The sequence below is a fragment of the Neovison vison genome, chromosome 12 (genome assembly GCF_020171115.1).
Source record: "Neovison vison isolate M4711 chromosome 12, ASM_NN_V1, whole genome shotgun sequence".
Classification (NCBI taxonomy): domain Eukaryota; kingdom Metazoa; phylum Chordata; class Mammalia; order Carnivora; family Mustelidae; genus Neogale; species Neogale vison.
The window spans coordinates 59122107-59130829 of record NC_058102.1 but is presented as its reverse complement, the minus strand read 5'-3'; the positions used below and the strand labels follow the sequence as shown (position 1 = coordinate 59130829).

The following is an 8723-nucleotide window of genomic DNA, read 5'->3' as shown; positions in this document are numbered from 1 at the left end:
CTATCATCTTAACTTAATAATCATTCACTTAAAGTCTAAGATATAGGGGCTCCTCGATGGCTCAGTCGGTTAAGCCTCCAAGTCTTGATGATTTTGGTTCAGGCGAGCTCTGCATCAGGCTCTGTACTCAGCAGGGAGTCTGATTGAGATTCCCACTCCCTCCCTCCCTCTGCACTACCCCCCCTCCATGCATTCTCACCGCATTCTTCTCTCAAATAAATAAATATATTTTTTAAAAGTCTAATATATATGCCTGGTATCAGGTATTGGAAAAGGTGTACTGAGAGAAAAATGTAAAGGTGAAAACAACATAGCCCTTGCCCTTTGGAACCTGATATCTAATGAGGAAGACAAACATCTATGTTAATATATGCAATAAAGAGGAGTATAAGAGAGATGTAAGCAAAATGCCAAAGGACTACAGAAGGAGAGGGATAGTTCTCATTAAAGTATTTGGGAAGGTTCGAGAGATGAGCTTCACAGATGAGGTGACAGCTGAGCTTGGCAATGATCACAATGGCTTCAGAGTCATCAAGTCCCATCTCTGTGTCAGCCACTATGCTAATGAGATTTACAGGGACTTTCTCATTTAATCCTGCTAATCCTAAAAGGCAGAGACTATTAATCATTCTCATTTCACAATAAATATATGAACCTGGCCTTGAACCCAGTTAATCTAAATATAAACTCATTCTGGTACAGATACTACACGACTAAATAAGAATCAGTTGGTTCACCATGTTTTTCTCTTTTTAGCTTATTCTTTTGGTGTTGTGTATCCTCTAAACAACTCTTACCACATAATTCTGATTCAGAGTATCATTCTCAAAATCTGTGTACATAAAAAAACATTTAAGACTATGAGGAAAATGTTATAGCTCCCATACTTAAAAACACGTAAGTTATTAAGGTAAAGTGCATCCCATGTATCTTGGTTTGTTGTTTCTTTTTTTTTAATATTTTTTATTTATTTGTTTGACAGAGGTCACAAGTAGGCAGAGAGGAAGGCAGAGAGGGGGATGCAGGCTCCCTGCTGAGCAGAAAGCCCAATGTGGAGCTTGATCCCAGGACCCTGAGTTCATGACCTGAGCCAAAGGCAAGGCTTAACCTACTGAGCCACCCAGGCACCCCTGTGTTTGCTGTTTCTAAACAGAATTTTATTCATTTCACATGAAACCGGTAAAGTGATTTTTCCCCAGACCATCAAGCTAAGAACAGCAAGTCTGTAAACCCATAAAACCAATAAAAGATCCAACTCTGCATAGGGTTAATGAACAGAATCAAGACTTTTACTGAAAACCTAATAATATATGAGCTTTAGATTCAAGCAAGTGTTTTCTTTGGAAAACAAGATGTTAGCTTGCATAATCTGTATTTGGAAAGAAATAACAAAATAAAACATTATCTCTTCCTCGCTGTCTTTTGTCTTTTATGAAAGAGTAATATTTTGGTGACCCTGGAGATGTAGGAATGTCGCATGTTGGTTTATTTGTTATTTTCTGCCTGTGATAGATGATAGATGATCCTAAAAGTTACATTCTGCTATGTGTTAGGTAGTGAAGCTGAGTTAAATATAAGACTACCTCAAATTTTTTAAATGAGACATTAAGTATTAATTTTGAAGTTCTCTAGTGTATGTTTACAAAGGTGCCGACTACAATTTTTTCAGTCTTTTAAAAATTATGTTCCAGGAGAAATAAAAAGACAGTTCATATTCTAGGAAATTAATGCTTCTTCTAAAAACTGGCCATCTGGCAGAAAGGACATAAATTGAATTTGATTGTCTATTTGACTATCTCACTTTCGTAGGACTTACTCTTTGATGACATGTTCAAAGGGCTGTTTTTATTTGCTTGTTTTACTTTCTAACCTCCAAAAGCTGAGAAAAAGAAAGATGACACATGACGAGTATAGACTTATCAATCAGCATTTAACTTAGATGCTACTGTGGGATCTAATTTGATATTGTAATGCATGAAATTATTTACATGATATGCATTACTACATTATGCAATCATTATATAATGCATATGTATTATATATAATACATATATGTAATACATATATAGTGTATGCTATATATTATATACGTAGAATAGGTTAATAGATGATACTATAATGTGTAACAATTTGGCAACATAATGTATGAATGCAATTTCCTACTATCTTTAAACACTTGGGGAGAGCTAAACAAAAAGTTGTACTGGTTAGAATTAGAGAGGCATTTGGGTTAGCATTTGAATTATGTTTATAATCCAGAAGTAACCTAAAGAGACTGACTTGGCACTTTAGTCACTGTAGCAGACTGTAATTTTATTTTATCTTTTATTTATTTCTAATTTTTTAAAAGGATTTTATTTATCTATTTGACAGACAGATCACAACTAGGCAGAGAGGCAGGCAGAGAGTGGGGGAAGCAGGGTCCCCGCTGAGCAGAGAGCCCAATGCGGGGTTTGATCCCAGGACCCTGAGATCACAACCCATGCTGAAGGCAGAGCCTTAAACCACTGAGCCACCTAGGCACCTTTATTTTATTTTTAAAATTTTTTAAATGTATTTACTTTTAAATTTTATTTTATTAAACTCAATTAATTAAAATATAGTGCATTTTGGTTTCAGAGGTAGCGTTCAGTGATTCATCAGTTGCATATAACACCCAGTGCTCATGTTAACACATATATCATGTGCCCTTCTTAATGCCCATTGCCCCAGACTGTGATTTAAAAAAAAAAAAAAACAAAACAGTTGCAGTGGTGTCTCCTACCCATGTGCTCTTCAAGACCCATGCCCCCACCCAAAAACTGGAGTCTAGGTCCTTCACTTTGAGTTTGGGAAGGCCATTGTGACTGCTTCAAATAAAGCAAAGTCATGAAAATGTCACCCACATCCCCTTGTTTTCTTGGGATACTCACTATCAGAACAACAACCATGCTGTAAAGAAACACAAGAAATCCAGGGAAGGACCCACCTAAAGGGAAACTGAGGCCCCTGGCGACAGCCACAGCTGACTCCCAGCTGACAGCTTTCTCCAACTTGCAAAGCATATAACTGAGCCATATTGAAACTGGATCCTCCAGATCCCTGGTCAAGCCATTCCAACTGACTGGCACTACAGAGAGCAGAAATGAGCAGCCCAGCTGAGCCCCGTGAATTTGTAAGCCAAATAATTACCTTGTTTTAAGCCACCATGCTTTGGTGTGGTTTGCCATGAGGCAATAAACAACTGATACAGTAACCTGAAAGTCGCATGAGAAGATGAATCTGGAAAGGAGCTCTCTTTTTAGTCCCTGAAAATGGTAGCCAGTGAATAGCAAGGAATTAACTGTCTCCCATGTAGATAATATTGTTTGGATCTTAATATTTTGGAAATGATAAATTGTTCAAGAATTTGCAGCCATATTTTAAAATCTTCACATCCATGGAGAAGACAATGGAAGCTACTGAAGAAGAGAAATCACCTGAAGTGACAGGAATTTGTAAGAAAGGAAGACCTAGAAAAAGTTACAAGCAGCTTGGGTTTTTGAGGGCTAGGTAGAGGAAAAGGAATCAGCAAAGTTGGCCGAAAAGAAACTGCCTGGGGAGTAGCAGGATGAGCAGACTCTGGGGTAATGAAGAAGCCAATGGGAGAGTGTTTTACAGTGAAACATCTGTCCATGTTGATCATGTTTTATTTTTGTTAGAAGTGAAAATTAAAAATAAAGAGGTTGTGAAGATGTTATATGTTACCAGGATCGAGGTAAAGTCAATGTTACCTATGAGAGATATTAAAAAAAGGTAGCGTATAAGCATACGTAACTTTTGAAAGTTTGCAAACATAGTTGAGAGATGAAATATACAGATAATGGCAAACAAGTAAGAGGAAAATATAATTAGATTTGGGGATATATGATAGTTCAAAGACAATTAAAAATTATCTTAGTAAGTTTGGTTAGAGGTGGGGCTTGAGATGGAGTAGTTAGAATGGCAGAGAGCAAGATAGGGATAGGAGGGTGGATGTGGGTAGGAAATGCATGTAGACAAATAGCAACTGGGGGCACGGGAGTTAATATTATCACCAAGGACGAGTACAAGGAATAAAGATTTGCAGGGAATTGAAGAGTCTGTAGGATAACACCTAAGGGAAGACTTGAAGACAAGGTAGTCTACTGCATGGTAGTCTATTGAGTAATTAGAGAATGTAAAAAAAAAAAAAACAAACCCTAAAAAGAGTTGAAACCTGAAATTTTACAGAGAGGTCATCCACAATATCCAAAGGTAGTGTACACTAGTGAGAGATGCCTTATTTCCAGAAACAATTATTTTAAGCATTTCAGTATCAAATACAATAATTCTATTGTTAATGAACCATCAAGTTTGAGCAGTACAAGACCAAATATTTGGGTTTTTTCATGGCAGTTTTATAGGATCCAAATTTTCCATGCAATCATTCAACCCTTTAATTGTGCATATATAAAATTTTACAGCCTTTAGCCTAGCAGGCGCTAATCTTAACTTTCCATTCATTTTAACTGTGAAAAAAATCAAAGGATATTAAATTTTCTAAGTGTAGCCTTTTCCCATGTGTTCTATTCCTTTTCGAGATGTCAGAACTAATCTTATTGTCCTTAAGTTTAGTTCAGGACTGGGCTGTGATCCCACGATTTGTCTGGCCCAGGAAACTCGAAATTCATTGGCTACTTTTCAAAAGATCAACAGATGTTCCTGCTAAGATTGTTTGTTAGTCTCCTGAGTCAAAAGGCATCCAATAGAGACAGAATTAAGAACATGATAGATTTCTAAACCACAATCTAATGCAAAAGAGAAAGTAAGCAGTTCCTAAGAAAGTAAAGAAACTCAAGTCCTTTGAGTAAAGGCTTACCCATACACTGTTTTCCTTAAAGTTAAATTCTAACATCTGAAGAGATACACTACCCATATCTGTAGCAACCAAAGCAACAATTTTCAGTTTACATTGGCCTTTGGAATTTTCCCATAAATAATTCTAAAAATTATAATAGCTTAAATGATTCAGATGCCAGCCATTTGATTTTGACTGATTCTAAATCATATCTTTTTAGAGAACATGGATTTTGTTTTGAAACATTGGTATAAGAGAACCCTTAAAATTATTTGCTGCCGTGCTCGCTTCGGCAGCACATATACTAAAATTGGAACGATACAGAGAAGATTAGCATGGCCCCTGCGCAAGGATGACATGCAAATTTGTGAAGAAAAAAAAATTATTTGCTGCCTTCAGTCAAAAAGACCTTCAGTGTCTGCTAAATTTACTGCTATATGCTATAGTGGTGATCAGTTAGATAATTTTTTAATGTATTTATTCATCTCATCTATCAAATACATATATTATCAGAATGTATTTTTTAGTATGAGAAGCAGTAATGTTGCTCAAAAGCTTTAAAAAGTAGCAGTAGATTACTGAAGAACAACATAAATGGAGGTACATCTTTCTGAATACCGGGAAAACAATAAATATTAATTGTCTAAAGTTTTGCTTGCTGAAAGGTCACTCTTGGGGTGCCTGGGTGGCTCAGTGGGTTAAGCCTCTGCCTTCGGCTCAGGTCATGATCTCAGGGTCCTGGGATCCAGCCCCGCATCAGGCTCTCTGCTCAGCAGGGAGCCTGCTTCCCCCTCTGGCTCTGCCTGCCTTCCTGCCTATTTGCGGTCTCTCTCTCTGTCAAATAAATAAATAAGTCTTTTACATAAATAAATAAATAAATAAATAGTCACTCTTATTTATGATTCCAATTCAATGATTCATAACTTAGGGATATTTGTTGAAGGTTAATACATCCAACAACTAGAATTTTTTTTTTAAAGATTTTATTTATTTATTTGACAGAGAGAGATCACAAGTAGACAGAGAGGCAGGCAGAGAGAGAGAGAAGCAGGCTCCCTGCTGAGCAGAGCCCGACGCGGGACTCGATCCCACGACCCTGAGATCATGACCTGAGCCGAAGGCAGCGGCTTAACCCACTGAGCCACCCAGGCGCCCTAGAATTTTTTATAATGATTCCACCTTTCCATTTAAAGTAACCTCTTAAAATATAAAGAACATCCTCACCTAAAGCTATAACCTACTAAAGATAATTTTATGGCTTATGAGTTAAATTTAATAATTTAATATTGCTTTAATGATTCAAGAGTTTAAAAAAATTTTAGCATCGGTATTTTGAACATTAATTCTAATTATGCAAAGTAACATATGGAATATTTATCATTTCTTCTCAAATAACTGTTGTGTTAATCTAGGTGCTTTAGGAAGCAGATGCCGAGACAGCATTAAATGGGGAAAGAGTTTATGTGGGTGTGAAACGGAAGAGTCCATAGAGGTTGAGAGACAGGTCTGATCCCAAGTGAAGGAGAGAGAAAGAAGATTGGGAAGAGGGAAGTTTGGGTAGGAGCCCTGTAGAGCGGAAAGAAGGCTCAGCAAAGCCCTTGATGAGTCCTTGAGCTCAAGTTGGTCAACAAAGAAATCCTTTGTCTTTTTTTTTTTAAGATTTTATTTATTCATTTATTTGAGAGAGAGAGAGCACAAGCAAGCAGAGAGAGAAAGGAGGAAGCAGGCTCCCTGCTGAGCAGAGAGCCCAATGCGGGGCTCGATCCCAGGACCCTGAGATCATGACCGAAGGCAGAGGCTTTAACACACTGAGCCACCCAGGCGCCCCAGTCCTTTGTCTTCTTAGGCTGATCTGTCTTGGTATTCTGCCGCACCTGCTCCTTGGCTGGAACCGCCAGTGACATGCATGTCCTCAGCTCAAACCGTGAGGGGAGTTTAAAGTCTAATAGCTGGAGCCTTCAGTTAACTACTTTCCCTGTCGTGGGAAGTTTGTCAGATATATTCACACGGCTGGTTGCCACAACCATGAAAGCAGCATCTCCAGACCTGGAGATTTTTGCTTCTAAATTGTGAACTGCCTACTGGAAAGCTTCTTGGAAATGATCTGGTGACATGTCGGATTCAGTGATTCAGTGCTTTCTAAAATGAGTGCATTCGTTCTGTCCTAACCCATACCACCATTCCCTCAAGTACCAAAGGCAAACTTTGTCTCTTCTCTCCTTTGCCTTCCAGATCCAAATAACGAATGAAATTTGTTGACTCACTCTATACCCCATTTTTTCTTTCTGCTCCTTCTATGGGCTCCCTGTGTTACTGCTTTAGTTTAGATTCTCATTACTTTTATGCATTGTGATCCCCTCTGCAGGAGTCCCCCATCTCCCCGCTCTCCTTTCTAATACTCTTAAAGTGCTGCTCCAGGTTAATTCGGAAGGGCACCCTTCACTGTATTATCAACGTACATAAAATACAAGCAAACAGGACAGCTGGGTGGCACAGTTTAGTGTCTGCCTTCAGCTCAGGTCATGATCTCAGGGTCCTGGGATCAAGTCTGACATCAGACTCCTTGCTCAGCAGGGAGCCTGCTTCTCCCTCTGCCCGCCATTCCCCCTGCTTGTGCTCTCTCTCTTTCTGACAAATAAATAAAATAAAATCTTTGAACAAACAGACACCTCCAATGGCTCCCAGTTTCTCACAACATGAACATCTATATCTGTAACCTTTCTTTCAGGGGCTTCTATGATCTGGCTCCAATCAGGCTTTTCAGTTTTACCTCCTAAAATTCCTTTTACACACACTGATTTAGTCCTCTTGAGTTACAGCAATACCACAATTATGCTCTCAACTTTCCTACCTTCATGAAATTTCCTCACAGAGTGGTTTCATTTTCTGTCAGTCTTGCGTATCACAACGAACCATCTATCACAACCCTGTTTAAATGTTATTTCATCTATAGATCTTTCCCCAAATCCCTTGACTGGAAGTACTCCATTTGCTGACATTTATTGGTAGGTAAAATATATTACCAGTTTATAATAAAATTTGCGTTATGGCAATGAGTGGATATTAGCAAACATATATTGAAATTCGTTTTGTAAGGAAACATGTATTATTTGTTTTATGTAAATACTGAATACTATAATCCAATAGGAAGTCATAAATTCTGGGTAGGCAGAACTATTAACCTTTAACCCTGAAAAACGGAAATCTCTCATTTCAAAAGAAATGTTTTGATGTCATGGAATACTGGCATGTGTCAGGCAGGTACACAGTAAATTTCCTGACAGTTGGAAATCATGCAATACAGGAAAGCAATGCTACTACAGTATTTTAGTGAGTGTTTTAACTAAGTATGAAGCCACAATGAACATAAACTGTGGCCGAATTACTGTATAGATAGCTTAAGTATATGTAGAAAAAGATATTTCATTAAGAACCAGAACAAGATATAAAGCACAATAGCAAACTTGAACAAATTTCAGTACCATGTTTATTTTTTAACATCTTAATTTCATTTTTTTCAGTGTTCCAAGATTCATTGTTTATGCATCACACCCAGTGCTCCATGCAATACATGCCCTCCTCAATACCCACCACCAGGCTCACCCATTCCCCCAATCCCCCCCTTCAAAAACCCTCAGTTTGTTTCTCAGAGTCTACAGTCTCTCATGGTTCATCTCCTCCTCCAATTTCCTCCAGTTCACTTTTCCTTTCCTTCTCCTAATGTCCTCCGTGTTTTTCCTTATGCTCCACAAATAAGCGAAACCATACAATAATTGACTCTCTCTGCTTGACTTATTTCACTCAGCATAATCTGCTCCAGTCCCTTCCATGTTGATACAAAAGTTGGGTATTCATCCTTTCTGATGGAGGCATAATGTTCCATTTT

General features: G+C 38.1%; 1 non-coding gene across 1 annotated transcript; it reads left to right on the top strand.

Moving 5' to 3' along the window:
- The first annotated feature begins 5117 nt into the window (after window positions 1-5117).
- Window positions 5118-5224, top strand: LOC122892771. Its single transcript, XR_006381460.1, has one exon. It is a non-coding gene; the product is annotated as a U6 spliceosomal RNA (small nuclear RNA).
- Window positions 5225-8723: the final 3499 nt, after the last annotated feature.